The following is a 17,587-nucleotide window of genomic DNA, read 5'->3' as shown; positions in this document are numbered from 1 at the left end:
ACCTTAAAATAATATTTATTTGATTGATCTGGCTTTGATATCATATATTCCATATTTTCCATGAGTCGTCAGGTACAAGGGTCCAAATTCTCTTGAATTAAGGCTCAAATGTATGGAATAAAATTAAACTTTTTCAGGATAAGTATCGAATTGTTTATTTTCACCATATTAAAACATTCAAGCCTGAAATAAGATAAGTATTGGTAACCAAATTGGCACTCTTATATTTTAACATGAGATATCTAGATGGGCACCACTGATTCTATGGCTCTGAAGCTACTTTTGATGGCAGATGCACCACTGATTCTATAGCTCTGCAGCTACTTTCGATGGTAGATAATTTGCTAGGAGGTTTTAATAGTACATAACCTGTGTTTGGCTACGAACAGCACTTAGGCAATAAAGTCGCAATTTTTTCCGTTGAAGGCTACACATTAGAACGCTCAGAGAAGAGAAGACTTTTCTTGCTTAAGGTGCCTTTCCAAATCTTTTTCTATCAAAAGGATAAGAGGTCATTACTTTTGTCACAAAACGTACAATAATTAGTAAACTTCCACACTCCAAAGGCTCATTTGCCTCACAAATTCATTGATATATCATACCATCTTATGAGCAAATCAGTCATTCTTACTTTTTTACCCACACGAGCTGTATTGGTTGTATCAATTTGCCTTTCTCAGCTTCCAAAGAAAACTCAAACAGTATCTTGTATACATTACGTACGAAACGCGCTAAATACTTTCTTTTTCACGCAATATTTCACTTGCCTCACTTATTCCTATACATTTATCTCCAAGAAATACCAAGCCGTACACCAAATATTGTTAATGGACTTACCTACAATTTTTATAGTATTACTTTGACAAACATCCTTTGGAAAAGGAAATACGAAAATACTTTCACCTCATAACATATATCCTCACAATCAATTATAAATTCTATAGTGACATCACATGCTAGTAAATCAGAATGCAATCAGTAGATACGGTCTTTTTCTCTCTTTCGATTGCCAAGTACGAAACTTGGCTGTTCTTCTAATTCAAACTGTCTTTGTAAACACCGACACATTTTAAATTCGTTGATGAAGTCAGCAAAACCAGGTAATAACAGATTTCTATACCTACACTCCTGTTACACCTCCTTCCTTCCCTCCGATATGTAATTCTAGTATTTTTCATCAACTCACTTGGCTGGCACAAATCATAACAAACTCCTACGCGGGCACAAATATTGCATAACTTCAAATTTTCAGGGGTTTAGCACACAATCTCCGACTGCAGTCCATAGAATAGACAATATTATTTATTGGATGGTGATTATTATCAAACTTGAGATGTTTGTAAGGATTTCGTAGCGAATACCGTAGAATAGTGGTCCGTTCCGGATATATCACCGGTCTTATGGAAATATTTCACTTATTACATTTCTATTGTGGTGCTAAAAATATTGGAAATTGATTGCTGATATCGTAGATACGGATAAAAACGGAGGATGCTGCGCTTGGTCGATTATTTCTTCCGTATATTATCGTAGGGTTCTTCAGAATTTCAAAACATCCGCCATTTTCAACAATTTAAACTTCACGTTAACTTTTTACCCGAGGGAAATCCATGGTTTAGCTTGACTACCACTTTAACGCTCAGATTTGGCTTAACCATCGATTATAAAACAGAATTCTGGGACTTAACCGACGCTTAGCTTAAACTCCAGTTTAACCAGACATTATAAAACCGGCCCTAAGTCTTACAAATTTCGAACCCAATGGGAGATAGAGAAAGCACATAGTACTTCTCTCACTGTCGGTAAATTTGAGCCGAGTATTTCTTCACTTTCTGTTCCAACCAGTTCAATGCCTGGATTTAGTCTTGATTACATGCCTTTTCCTTGTTGGTCTATTCTTAAAATGAACGTCACGTTCATGATAAAGTATTTATTTCACCATTTTTCTCCTTACATCCTAAAAAACTTAGCGCTTCCTACCCTTTGCGCTCTATACACAAGAACTATCTCTCTACCGTGATCTACATCCGTGAACTGACTACCTCATTTCGTCTTCCTTGAATATTTCTATCAACTGTTGGAGCCCTGGAAGCCCTGCTCATTCCCTTCATTCCTTTATAATTCATTGACACAATTGTATCACATGCTTATAATATTTTGTACATAAAGAGCACTTTGGAACAAAGCCTGCTGGAATGGTTCGCGGCCGTTTGGCGGCAAAAAAATCAAGGTTTAAGAGGTCGGTACCCAATACATAGGACGGCGTTGAAGGGTTAAAATTGACATTATAGGCTTTAAAAACATTAATCATGACACAAGAGGAACAACCTATTCAATACTGTACCACTAGCATGTAAATCTTGTCATCAGGAGCAAAGTCTTTGCCGAGGGAGGGGAGGGGGTTGAGGGGAAGTCTCTAGTAAGTGGTGCGGGACATACATCAGCGGTGCCGCGGTGCGGGGTGGCGCCCTAGGGGGGAGATTGCATTACGACGGGCAATATCTCCTAAACGCTTAGAGATAGGTTAAAACAAACAGAAAATCGGCCCTAAAGGGCTTTACTTTTACGTTTTACATAAAAATAGTGCTTTTTCGGCCCCAAAAAACTCAATTGAGGGTCCTTAGTACTTAGGGCCCTTGGGGCACGGGTTGCCGTTATTTTAAAGTAACCAAATTTTAACACGTGAATATGAACACCATTTGGATCATTTTGAGACCAGGAAAACATAACTTTTCGCAATTCTGAAAAATAAGGGCCGGCCTAGTGTGCAGGTCACATTGACATAAATGCTCCATATATTGATCAAGAGAATACTCTACAAAATCAAGTACGTTTCGTACAACTCCTGCTTTGCATAATAAGTCCTCACCTTTCAAAGATAAACAATTACAATAGATAATGACCTGATTTCATCCGCAATAGATACACATAAACACAATTTCGATAGCCACAATATGACTTAAAAACACATGGGATTTTGAAGGAAAAACATTTTGATTATTCAGGTGCACAATATAATTTTCATTTAAATTATTGAACTTATTACAAACATGTTTACAATTATAACCACTAATTTGCTGTACCAACCGGAACCCAAACTCAAATATTATGTCCTTTGACGTCAATGTAAGTTCAATTTGGGTGTTCGAGCGTTGTTGTTGGGGAGGTGGGCCGTGTGCAGGGGGCGTGGCGCGTGATTAATGCGTGGGCCCATTTTCTCCTTCTTCTCCTTGCGTGTGCGTGCCTCCCACCCCTCCCTTTCCCTCCATCGAGATATAGGGGCGGTTGGGCGTGCGGGAGGGTGTTCGTTCGGCCCAATCTTTTCATTCGCTCCCCGCCCCTCTCTCCCACATTCAAATCGGGGAGGACGAGGAGGTGGGCATGCGCAGATATTACGACGCCCCCCACCCCTCTTCACCGCCCCCTCCCTCCTAATCGGAATTCCCCCCACCCCCACACGAGATACGTCTCTCCCCTCCGTCCTGTCGAGACGACCGCCGACCGTGCACCCAATAAATCGCCACCCACTAACTCTCTTCGTGTCACCATTACATGCTTTTGCATGGAATCATTTCACTTACCGATTTTCCTAACGGTGTAATTGCCTTCCTCCGGTTTTGAAGAAATGGCGACATTTACAATGAAGTCGTTCACTAACATAACAAATGATGAATCGTCAAAAGATTTCGGTTGATGGAAATATTAAATAAGTTATGATGGAAAAAAATCTTTTATCCGCCGATTCTTTCATACTCTAGTTAGCAAGAAAGAGCAAAATTTGCCGTCCATTATTCATGAGTTGGTGACGTCCCTTCAGTTTCAGCTCATCGATTCCTTAAGAGAGAACTTCACTCAACAAGTGTAAGCAACAACGAACTTAAGCAAGTCAAGAGCGGGGACGAGGCGTTTCTGAGACTCTGTTACCCGCTGGGAAAGTGTGTGACGTAATCAAATCATCTTCAAATGGGCTGACGTCGATTTTTCACTGCGATTAGCCCTAGAATACGGATCTAAGATCGGAATAATGAAAGGGATTTATGACATTTCGCTCAAAATATTCTGCAACTATCGATTTAAATCCCTCTTCAATACGTATACGAACAGAGTTAACTGGATACTATTAATATATATATATATACATTGTTTGACTACCACAATCGTTAGCCATTATGTCGATGAGATCTATAACAAACCCTCTGTATGATTTGGCAGCTTCGGATTACAACGGACTTGACAATTCGTTTGATACATAAGCTTCAAACTCGATGGATCATTAGGGTAGAAGTTTCGATAAAGAGGCTTCTGCTGGCTTCACTTGAATGCATTATCGCACTCTGCAGAAACTTCAACGGGTGGGAAAAGCTGAAGAAAGTGACGAAGGAAATGGAGTCCAAAGTGAGAGCAGCTGAAGTTGAAATTAAAAGATCTGTCTATGAGAGAGGATGTGACAGGGAAAATGTGTGAACTCCACTTCATCTACCCTCTGCTATTGTCCATTCAAAGAGGAATGCGGGCATCCCCCACTCTGTAATCGCTACGTGTCGTGAGAACAGATTCAACCTGCCAGTGACATTGCATGGCGCACTTATCTCTCACATATATCTCATATGCATTTTATCTCCAAATATATATTATAAACAGCATTGGTTATACGTGAGCAAAAATCTCTCGGATATCCTGAATTTCTAGTGAACATTAATGGTACAAAAATGTAATTAAGAACTCAAATGAAAGAAAAGCTAGCTGGAGAAAAAGGGATTAAAGGTGGTAAAAAATAGTTTAAATGTATATTCCAGATTTTGATTTAAATTTTGAAATTAGTTTTCCAGAAATTAATAAACGAAAAAGGGTTGAAAGCGGAGAACGCTCTTTCTAAAGGATATGTAATTATTTTTAAAAAAGAGAGAGATGATGAGTATGAATTGGTACTACATAGGGGCACCCAGGATGAGGCAGGAGGGGGCAGCTGCCCCCTCTGCCCTAGAAGCAAAAGTAAATGTGGTTGAATAACGAAAATTTTGAGTAAATGTTCTCTAAATCCAAGGAAGGAGGAATCAGTATAAAACATGTAATTAAAATAAAAATATTTTTTTTGGTAAACAATTTTGAAAACTAATAAAGCGCTGTTATAATTTTCTAGAAATGTTAGTTTCCTTAACCTTTTCTATGTATCAGCTTGAACGACCAAGGCTTCACCCCCTCTTGTTTTGATCCTGAGTACGCCCATGAATTGATACTATTTCCAAGCAACGCTGAATAAACGGCATTACTGATCAAATTCTGTGAAACATCGACGCATTACCTAAGCAAGCAAAGACTTAACTTAGACGCGAAATAACCCAAACATAGGTGCACAGCCATCGCTACATAATCATCAAAATAAGTTACACTGGAACCTTTGACAGATGTATACATAAAATTTGAGACTTTTTCTTTCGAAAGAGGGTTTAATTCCATTTGTGGCAAGGGATATGGTATGCTATGTGTCATTGATTCAACGGACTTTCCTGTCCGTCGTATTCAAGCAAACACACAATTTGATAACAATTCCCCCACTCCATGTCACCCCAGGATATCAGTAAAAGGCAGCTTTCGCACTACAGAGACCATCACCGCATTCGTTCAATTAGTTACAGCAGCAAAATGCGCGATTTAAGTACCAAACATTAGGAAAGTATTTATCATTTTCTAAAACATTATGACATTTTTTTCTGGGCGACACCATACTTGTGTCTACATTTCATGACCATTTACATAAGCCTCTTAAAAGGCCTCTTTACATAGGGCTGTTTTGTTTTCTTCACGGTCCAACGTCACCGGCACTTAACATGCATAACCAACCTCTCTAATATATTCCATTCAGGGACAAAAACCAGAATTCATTCCGATGGAAATGTAGATAAATGCTAGACTGTTTTATCAAATTACACAAATACATTACCTGTAATTTTAATAAATAGTTATTACTACTTTCCCCGTGTAATTCTGTATTCGTGACCAAGGCACAGGTGGTTTATTTTATCTTCAGGGAAAAATTATTGCTTTGGAATCAATAAGAACAATCTACGAGTAAACAGCTGAATGAGACGTAATGATTTATACCAAAGAAGAGCTGTTTCAATAGCTGTTTGAAGTAGAAATTTAAGTAAATATAAATCACAGTCTGCTTCCTTTTTCTATCAAAAAGAGTTTTCAACGCAATAAGCAATAAAAATCTAGGAATTGTGCGTTTGAACGTTTTCACCAGAAGGTTGGGTGTTACCAGATAAAAAATTAATATTCATTAAGCTTACTATTCACAATTTTGTTTTCAGTTAATCGTTAAAAAACACGATATCTCCAAAGTATAAACATAATTTAATAAAAACTAACTTAGAAGCTGTTCGTCAAAGCTCCAATATAACGTATATTCACCATCACTCATTATTCTAATGATTACAATTTTGCTATTTATATTGAAAAAATTAACATTTCTTGAAAGCTCGCGAATGATAAATGTAGGTTTCCCAAAAGCATTATTGTTTTTGCACGGAACTTATCAAAATATTTTATCAAAATTAGGCAAATTATATTCATAAATACAGCCTTCAAAAACTTAAGGTTTACGTACTTTCCACTTTCCATCAACATTGGCACTTGACATGCATTACCAACCTCTCTCAAATCCATGTATGTCCTTAATTTCTTTATCTCAACGTACAACTCATGCTAGCGTTAATTTATCTAATTTTGTGATCGCCTTACAAAGTGATAGAGATGATTACAATTGTCCGAATAATAAATTAATGTTGCCTCGGATTCCTGATGTCATTCTCCAGCGCCAAGCGAAGGACAAATTGGTGGCTACATCAGCTGATAATGGTAACAATTCAGCAATCGCAAACATCCTCCGCGAGAGCAATAAATCAACTCGCGGTTTGAAGTTATGGCTAAGGGCCGACCGTAACCTCCACACTAAGCCGATGGGATTCGGTCGACGAGGCCTAACCAAAGAGGAAGAAAGGGAAGAAGGTTTTGATGCCAATGGGAACGGATGGCAAGTCATCCAGGTGCAAAAGGAAATTAGGAGAAATGAAGACTGTTAGGGAAGAAATATCTTGGCTTCGCCTTTCACTGGATACGTTCCAAATCAAACCGACGCCAAAGCCTTGAGCGGACCATCTCAAGATTGTGGGTGGCATGGGCTAAACACGGCGCTCACCTCTCTATAAAAAAAGAGCGGGGGGGGGGGGGTGAAAACTGAGCAACAGACCCTTCCCCCCATACCACCTACCATTCATCCCTCAATGGGACTCCCTCCCACCTTCTACCACTTCCCCGTTTACCCATTCCAACCTTCCACTCTCGTTCGAATATAATTGGCGAAATCCGTCCACGGGATGAAAAGGAAGAAATTTTCGGGAGGGGGGGAGGAGGGTGATCGCATCTTCTCTTGGGAGGACCCCTTTCTCGTCGAATCCGAGAAATGAAGCGATGCGGAGTGAGAGGGAGGTGAAAGGGTCGAATCCTCAACATCCATGATGAGAGATCTGAGGGAGGGCGAAAATAATAATAATAAAAATATCTCGGGCGGTAAACAAGATCGGAGAGTGTGCGATACGAACGAAAGAAGCGCCACAACTGAGGTCACGCCAGAAATTTTAACCGATGGACGTAAATATGAAGCATAAGAATGAACGCTTCGTTCCCCGCAATCTTTTTCGCCCAATTCTAAACCCTTGCTTTCCTAACCCTTTATAACTCAAAGTTGCTTCTAATCAACATCAAAAATGCTTTAAATTTCAGCTCTATTTTGAAGATATCTAAACTAAATATTATTTTGTAGTGTGAATTTTAATGACATATTAAGCTACGAGGATAATTATCATTGAATGTAAAATTTTCAAGTTTTCAAAATGAAAAATCTTGAAATTTGATTTCTCTCAGAAACAGCTCTGGGTTAGAAAGCGTTAACTTGATATCGTCACATCACCTTTAAAAAACGTAGCTTTTTAAACTTGACGACCAGACTTTAAAAAATCTGAAATTAATACGATAAGGTCTCTAGTAATAGTTTTGAGAAAGATAAATCATGCAGCAGAAAGCGTTAACGTAGGTCTCCACCGCAATTCGTCCTTTCGAACAAATTATAAATAAAGAACATGATGTATTGGTTATTAATTACAGACATTACTAATTATGGATACAGGTGGAGAAGTCAGTAGCAGCGTTACCATCCCTATCACTTCAAACGATGTAGGTAGAGATAAAAACGATGCCTAGCTTACGGTTTTGGAGTCTAGAAATCACGTATATTCATCCTTATTTCAACGTTTGAGTAATAAGAGGTAGAAATATGAAGGGAGGTGAAAACGAAGCCTTTTCTGAATTCAACGCCCACGAAAAATATTCTCAAAAGTAGAGTTGTTTCTGACTTAAACGCCTACGGAACATGCTCGAAAAGAATAGTCAATTTCTTAACGCTTGACTTCTGTCTCCAATCCTTCGCATTAGAAAGGGCACCGGATTAAACCGGGTTCGTTCCGATAAATCTCTCTCCAATATTCATAAGCGATGATTACGGCGAAAGTGAAATGAGGGCTTAAGAGGGGAGCTGGTACTGAGCTGAGGGGAGGGCTGAGGGGAGCCGGGAGCTGGCGTAGCATTATCGCGACCAAACAAGAAGCGAGGGGAGAAGGAGTGAAGGTGGTTGTCCAATGTGGATTGGAAAGAGGCTTCACTCCGAGGAAAAGGTAGACAAAAAGGCGGGCAGAAGGAAAAGGGATCCGGTTGTTGAAAGGGTTCTTGAGAAATTCGAGAGGAAAGCCGGAAAATATAGTTATTTGAGTTTTCGAAGGTTAGTGGGATGCGAGCCACACCTCACAAACAGTCGGCAGTGATGGGGAGTTCTGGTGGTGTCAGAATAGGGTGGTTTCCTATAATATTTTATTGCCTAATTCGAAAGATTAATACTCCAGGAGTACGCATTTCACGCTTTTAGATTTTTGAATGACGATATTTATTTTTCGCGATTAAATGAAAAGTGAAAATTTTCAAGCGCGCGAAAAACGCAATGAATGCTGGAAAAACCCCGTGTGACGTCGTTCTAGTTTCCGCTGCCGCAAGTGAGGTGACCTAGGGGCGAGGGTATGTGCGTTGCTGCGATACAGGCTGCTAGCAGGTAGCAGAGTACCCTGCTAGCAGGTAGCGCTTGGCTTAAATAAGGATTATTTAAAAGCTTATCAAACGAAGTAAACTTTCCCACCATAGGCAGTTATAATTATGACGGTGATTATTAAGTGATGTTTCCCTGAAGTCTGTGCCTCATGTATGCATTGGTAATCTCAGACGAAATAAAACTCCTATCCACTCGCATAGAAACTTGGTCATTGTGACGTCAGGTGGAGTGGCATCTCATGGGAGCCAATCTGGCCTTTTTCGAATGAGGTTAAAATTGACCATTGCCATTCGTCTAAACTGCGATTTCTAAAACCAAATAATTTGTATATAATGAATACACTAATGGTGGGTAACGAATCGCAATCAGTGCCTTTCGTTTTCTGTGATGAAGGATACTACCCTACTGTTGAGCTGGATAATATTCCAGATGGGAATGTTATTCATGTGTTAGATCAAAATACGTTAATGTGCATTTATTCCACAAAAAACGATAATTATCTACTTTCACCCATTTCCGCCCACCGTAGTCATAAGGCGCTACATCCTACCAATCTGAGCAGATCTTGAAGAAAACCCGCACTCATTCGTTCGAATTATCACAATTGTGTTGTTAAAGCTTGTAAGAGAATAACTTCAACACTTATTATTTTACTTTTAAGGCCCATCAAAATAAGCACACTAAGGGAAAAAGAGATATGTGCAAAATGGAAATTCAATATGTACCCCTATTATGCCTGTAAATTACAAGCAAGCATTGTAAAAGTAAACAGGAAATGGCATGGTATAGATTATTTTAGCTTTCCTTCATCCAAAAATATGCTTGCTTTGGAGATTCATCCTTTCTATCAAGGTCACTCGTAGAAAATGAGCTATTGTAAGTTGCCGGGCGCTGTCGTCCTCGTCATCCGCAGAAGGATAAGGAAAGTCGCGCAGAAAGAAAGGAGAAGTCACATGTCGGGGAGAATCACACTTTATTCTGCTTTGGTTTCCTTACAACCGTCGACTCCTTCGAACTGCCCCGCGAGCTGCCGTCTCCCTCTCGTCAGCGTTTTTCCGTTGTTTCCCAGGTGCGTTGCAGGCTCACGTTCTTAAGAAAAAGATCTCTTACCTTACGTGGCCATGCGAGCGCTTCCTGTCTGTGTTGAGAGGTAGGGGAATCGTGAGAGCGAAAGGAAAAGGTTTATCGCTGAGCTGGTCTGGGAATAGGAAATGAGGTAAGGAAGACGGCAGTCGCCCCATACATTCACTCTCCCCCAAAAATTTAAAAAATTTACAGATCTGGAAAAATTTTTTAAACACAATCACACAATCAGGTCAGAATAACGTTCTTAAACATAACAACGAAAACCACATCACGAGCAATCGAAGGAAAGAAAAACAAATGAAACCAACACAAGCAATTTCGTCCCCTTCCGTTATCACGGACACATCGCACCATTTCTAGTCCTAACCAATATTTTACAACAACTATTACACTTTCAAAATCACACACAAAACAGAGAACACAATTACACTAAGAACTATAACCACATTATTTTCTACCGTGATCGATGGTTACCCTAGCTCGACCTTAAAGGATTCAATTCATTAGCACTACTACCCATATAAATCTAACAAAAAATTATTGACTACAATGCAAACCTCTCCTACCTCGGAGAGCACCTACCCATTATTATCAGTATCTAAGCAATATTATCTTCACCATCGCTTGCCCCATCATCTCTCTCCTCATTAACCACTACGCGTACGTTCCTAGCATCGATAGTCCTCGTACGAGTGGATTTCTCGCCCAACCCATGGCATTTTCCCTTAATGCAAGTAAGTTTACTATATAGTATCCCCAAAACTACTATTAAAAGTACCCCTAGGCCAACAGGGATCGAGATGTGATAGATATTTCCCGTTGATGACTTCCTTTGCACTCGCTCTATCAATTCGCTCAAGCCAACAGTCAGTGACCCCTTCGCGACTTCCGTGTCAATCTCCCTCTTGAGCAAGCTCAAGCTGTTCATGTCCATTTTTATCAAGGTTTCCCTTTCCTTCCCAAACATTTCAATTTGAGGGGAAACAAACTCGATCAGGCTTTGCGACACTTCAGATCTCCCCTGCCAGGCTGCTATGATTTTGAAATTCTCACCCGTTATATCACAATGGCTCACGTTAGCCAGTAAACCACTTCCCTCCAATTTCAGCAACCTGGGCCTGGCTTCTCCTACTCCCTCATGACACAAAAAGGTGGCGGAGAGTATGGAAGGAGCAGTAAACACCCAGCCCCGTTCAACCTTGCGGAAGAAAGGCATTACCAGTCGCATTTCTTCCCGGATACACATTTTAGTCCCCCTATCCATGAATAAATCATACTCACAGCTTACCCCCGATCCACTCAACAGAACGAAATCACCCGGGCATGTATATATAGGTCCTTCTCGACATTTTTGGAGCTCATCCACCCCCGCGATAGCAAAATAAGCTCTGTCTTTCGAGATAAGCAGATATTCCCCCACTCTCCACTGACCGTAGACGTCTAATCCTGGGTATTTAATAGGGAAAGTGTGGACTCGATACAACTCCAGAATACCGCCGTCTCCAACCACCGGAATCTTTATTATAACCCTCAACGTCTCACCCACCACTACGACCGTCACCCGTGCGATCTCATAATATACATATAGTGTCTCATGCTCACATGCGGACAACATTCTCAATGGGGGCCGTAAACTATCTCTGATTCGTCTGAGACACTCTAAATATTTATTTGGTGTGATTAAGATGCTACTAAGTCTATTATAAACACTACTCTCCAATGCAATTCTCAGCCCGGTCAAGTCAATCCTAGCATTGACTAAGGCGTGACCCACCTGCCTCAGAGCATCTTCGGTCATCACCATCTCCCGTAGTTCCCTATAGTTGGCCTCCGACTGATTAAACCTCAATTGCGACTTGTTCCTGTAATCAATATACTCGTCAACCAAACTCCTTAAGAAGCGCGTGTTATTTGCCACTCGTCCTTCCATTCCTTTCAGAACCAACAATTGAGCACCTATAGCTGCATGAGCATCTCCCCCCTCCCTCTCAAGCTTCTCAATTCTCCCATTTAGCTGTCTCAAATCCTCTGCGTCAGCTGTTCCGAGAACCATTTTTAGAAGGGATTCTCCTGCATCAATCCAGCCTCTTCTTACTCTCTTTTTTTTCACCAAATCCACTAGGGTCTCTAATTCCTCTTTCACCCTTGAATACTCCACTTCCATCCTATTTAGAGCAATTTTGTATCCCCTTCCCATGGATACCCCTCGAGTTAATTCGGCTTTTTTCCTCAATTCTGCAAACGCGTCAACTAATTTAACATACTCCTTCTGTACCTCTCCCAAATCAAAATTGATAACCAACGCCCACGTTTTATCAGTTATCACCACGTCTTGCGCCCGCTCAAACACCACTCCACTCCCTATTGGAATCACATCTTGCCCATCTACAGAATCCACAAATATAAACAAAACACACATCACCAAAATTTTACACTGTATAGCTGCTCCTTTCCCCATCATGACGGAGGGGGATTCCTCTTGCGCAGGAAGTAACGGGGGGAAGGGGGGGTATCGGGAGGGGGTGGCGGTCCGGGTGGGGAGTGAGATGGGGGATGGGATGAACGTGCCCTCGAGCGGAGAAGATAAGGGGACCTCTGAGGAAGGGGCGTGCTCCAAGCGTCTTCTTCACTCCCAACAGCGGCACGGCCTTGCTCGTTATCAGCAAGGTCGGCAGCCTCCCCTCCACTCTCCCTCTCCTCGCAGATGGGCGTATCTTGCAGGGGACGCTCTCCGCTAAGGCAAGGCGACGAGCTGTCTAGCCCTTCCGATAAGGAAGGAGATCTCCTACAATCCTCTCCCTCGTCCTCAGCTCCGATGAAATTCCCGGAAGGCGAAGAGAAATTCCAAGGAGGTCCCTTCTCAGCTCCCTCAAAGACGGGAATCACCGTCTGCTTTTTTGGCCTCCCTCGTCGCCTCTCACTGGCAGCGCCTGCAACTGCGGGAGAAGGAAGACCAAGATGGCGGGGATGGGGCTTTACTCTATTTTTATGCACAACTAACGTCCTATGAGGGAGTTGCAGCATTAAATTTACGGGAGGAAGAACCTTAACAACGCTGTACGGCCCCTTCCACGGTCGGTGGAACTTCTTTCCCACACCTGTCTTCACACAAGGGTCGCTTAAATAGACTAAGTCTCCCACTGAATACGTCCGGTCCTTTCCCTTGGATCCCGCCCCCTTGAATTGCTGTTTTCGTGCACGCTCATTGTTTCTAGCACACTTTCGCCACATCACTTGAAGTCTATCCCGTAACTGTTCCACTTGAGCATTACACGCATCTCTCAGAGGTCTCTTCACACACTCGAACGGCGAGTTCATTTCATAACCAAATATTATTTCATGAGGGCTGAAGGCCGTGGAGCTGTGTACTGAGCTATTATATGCTGTCAAAGCATAGCATAGGATTTCATCCCAACTGTTGTTTTTAACATTCACATAATGGGATAGAATCTGCGCTATCGTGCGGTGCACCCTCTCTATCCGTCCGTTGCACTCGGGTCTGTAAGGGGATGTACGCAATTTGGTCACTCCTAGCAACTCACATACACCCCTAAATAAGTCCGACATGAAATTACTCCCCTGGTCGGTTGGAACCTTGTCAGGGACACCGAATCTTAAAATCCACTCCTTCACAAGTGCAACGGAAACCACCTCTGCTGTCTGATTTGGCAAGGGAACCATTACCAGATACCTAGAAAAGTGATCCAAAATGGAAAGAATGAACTTGTTTCCCTTCTCAGTCCGAGGTAACGGGCCAACTATATCAAGAGCGATAAAATCAAAGGGTCTATCGGTGGCCGGAAGGGCTTGTAACGGGGCATTAGACTTCCCATACGGACTTCTCCTCTGACACGACACACAGTTTTTCACATATGCCTCGCAATCTCTTCCCAGGTGCGGCCACCAATAGCGCGCCCCTACGCGGGCTTCAGTCGATCTAACCCCCAGGTGTCCCGCGAGGGCGTAATCATGGCACTGACGCAAAATGTCAGTCCTTATGCTCTCAGGGACAGCTATCACTCTTCCCCGCGGGCCGATTTTAAAAAGGATTCCGTCCACAACCTCAAATCCTGCCTTGCCTGCCCATTCCTCGCACTCTACGTCATTCCTTTGCGCACTTGCTATGTCGACACTCGGCGTACATTTAAATCGCCTCACCTTCCGGCTAAGTCCATCGGCGTTCTTGTGCAATACCCCGGGCTTATGCACTACCTCGTAGTCATATTCGGAAAGTTTAAGAGTCCATCGCATCAAGCGGCTACTTGGGTCACGCAGGCCAAATAGCCACTTGAGGGCTGCATGGTCACTAACTATCTTAAATTTTCGTCCATACACGTAGCATCGGTATTGCGCCACGGCAAACACAACACTGCACAGTTCCTTTTCGGTCACTGAATAATTTATTTCAGCGGAATTCAGCTGTCTTGATGCATATGCAATTGGATGTTCTTCCCCGCCGATCTCCTGTGAAAGCACTGCCCCTATTGCGAAGTTAGATGCATCGGTGGAAATAATAAATGGTTTGTCGAAATCTGGATATGATAATACGGGGCTATTAATCAGGGAATCCTTTAGTTTCTCAAAGGCCCCCGCGCAATCTTTATCCCAGTCGAACACTGCACCTTTTCGTAATAATTTCGTCAACGGCCTCGCTATTTCTGCGTAACCCACCACAAAGCGACGATAGTAATTCGCAAGTCCTAAAAATGACTGAAGTTCCTTCACGTTGGCAGGGGTGGGAAATTCCTGCACGGCTGATACTTTTTCCGGGTCAGGTTGCTTTGCTTTGCCATGCTTTGAAATCACGTGACCTAAATAGTTCACCTTTTCCTCCGCAAATTTACACTTCTCAAACTTAAGCGTGAGCCCGGCGTTCCTTAATCTGTCGAGTATGGCACGCAGCCGTACGGCATGCTCCTCTATCGTTGCACCGAAGATGATCACGTCGTCCAAATACACGAGGCATTGTACCGGCTTCAAGCCCCGTAGGAGGCCGTCCATCATCCTTTGGAATGTGGCAGGTGCATTCCGCAATCCGAACGGCATCCTAGTGTAGTGATAATGCCCGCTGTCGACATTAAAAGCGGTCTTTTCTTGATCATCTTTATGCATCGGTATTTGATGGTAACCACTCGTCAAATCCAGCGTTGAAAAAAATCGCGATTTTCCCAGATAGTCCAAAGATTCGACGACGTTGGGGATGGGGTACACATCAGGGACAGTGACCGCATTCAAAGCCCGGAAATCCACACAAAACCGGTACGCCGGGTTTCCATCAGCCGATTTTTTTGGCACGATCACAATTGGGGATGCCCAAGGGCTGTCACTATGGACAATTATACCCGCTTTGAGTTGCTCGTCGACGAATGACTCCACAACGGGCTTCAATCGATGTGGTACTCGATAAGGTCTTCTGTAGATAGGAGGGGCGCTGCCTGTGTTGATTCGGTGAGACGTCAGGGCGGTAACAGGTAGTATATCCTTCTCCGTGAACAGATCCTCGAATTCTTTTAATAGTGGAAGGATGATCTCCCTCTCATCGACATCCAGGTGCGCCAACTTTTCGCGGAACATTTCCCCGCACTTAGCCGACGCTATCGTCCTCACCCTCTTCCCGTGAGTCTTTCCAACCCCCGCTTCGTAGGGCTCCAACTTTACAGCCATTCCTAACGTAGTCCCTTTACGTAGTACTACTTCCTCGCGGCCAAAATTGGTTACTTGCAGTGTGATTGACTGCTCCTTATCAACGGTGCACAGTCCCCTCGCAACATAACAGTTTTCCAACGTCTCCAATGCAGGCTCCACTAAATATGTCCCTGCACCAACGCACCCATCCACCGTAATTCTCAAAAGCCTCCCAGAGTTAGGCGGCACCCTTATTTCTCCCCCTAGGCACACGGGATATTCTTTACTCCTACCGAAGGTTATCTTCTCCCGTCTTATATCCCTTGATTGTTGATCTGAAGGAAAATTTAGACTTGGGTCGCCATATCCTTCCTTTCGGCGACCTAATAACCGTATCTGCCGCCCCCACAAGTGCAAAATCCCATTACACACGTCCAATACACCTCGATGTTTTTCCAAAAAATCTAATCCCATGATGCCATCCACTCCGTCCAACTTGTCCACAACTTGCACTTTCATGGGATAGACGTGATCATCCAAACGTAAGGACACCACCTTTTGCCCGTGTGTCCAAAGCGTCCTTCCCGTGATTCCTCTCAGGTGGCACCCCGGGCTTGAGAGCCCATAACGGCCACTTATTTCACTTGATATTAAAGATACTTGCGCCCCCGTGTCAATCAAAAGTGCGCACTCGCGTCCCTCTATGACGCCCTTCACCCTTAAGTCACCCTCCGCCGCATTACAGTCCGTCACAGGGATTGTTATCTTTAGGGGCACCCGGCGCCCGCGGCCGCGCCGGTGCCATGGCCGTTTAAATCAGGCCCAGGTCTTCCACGACGTTGGCATTCGCGAGCAATGTGTCCCACCTTGCCACAAGCGTAACATTGATCCCTTCGCGGCAGTCTGCATTCTCGTGCAAAATGTCCAGGCTGGAGACAATTGAAACATTTCCTCTCGATTGGCGCCCGAAAAATCTTCGGGGGGATTGGCGGCGCCCGAGATGCCACCTTCGCTTCGATCGCCTCAGCCCGCAAGGCGCTTCTGACAGCGTCGTCGAGGGTCTTCGGCGCATCATGGCGGCATCTGCGCTCAACCTCACCGGAGAGTCCATTCAGGAACGCGTCCAACGCCCTCTGCTCGGCTTCAAATAGGGTGGCCTCAAAAAACTCCTGGGGTCGATTTCTCTCATAAGTGTTCGCGTTAGCATTCCTTATCCGATCAGCGAAAGCCTCTATATCCTCCATTGGGCCCCGCTTCATCTGAAAGACAAGCTCCCGATAGAACCGAGCGTCGTGTTTCCGCTTATATCTTTCAATAACCACCTTTTTAAAGTCTTCATAAGAGGCGGCGTCACGGCACTCCTGCTTCGAGCGGACGAATTCCGCTGCACCACCCGACACACGCAATCTTGCAACCCGTAACTTATCCGCATCAGCCCAGCCACTTATTACCGCTATCTCGTCCAAACACTCAAAAAATGCAAATACATTCTCGGACTGACAACCCGTAAACACTCCTACAGACGATAATAGTGAGAACTTCTTACTGTCGGGGCCTAAACTGGAATTAAGGGCACTATCACGTTCAGCCAATCGGGATTTTAGGGATTGATTTTCACAGGCTAACTCACGAAGCCTCTCATGGACGTCCTCTATCACTTGCTGCAACTCCACCTCTTTTCCACCAACACTAACTCGCCCCGCCATAATGATCTTACCT

The sequence above is a fragment of the Ischnura elegans genome, chromosome X (genome assembly GCF_921293095.1).
Source record: "Ischnura elegans chromosome X, ioIscEleg1.1, whole genome shotgun sequence".
NCBI lineage: Eukaryota > Metazoa > Arthropoda > Insecta > Odonata > Coenagrionidae > Ischnura > Ischnura elegans.
Note: the sequence above shows the minus strand (reverse complement) of the source record.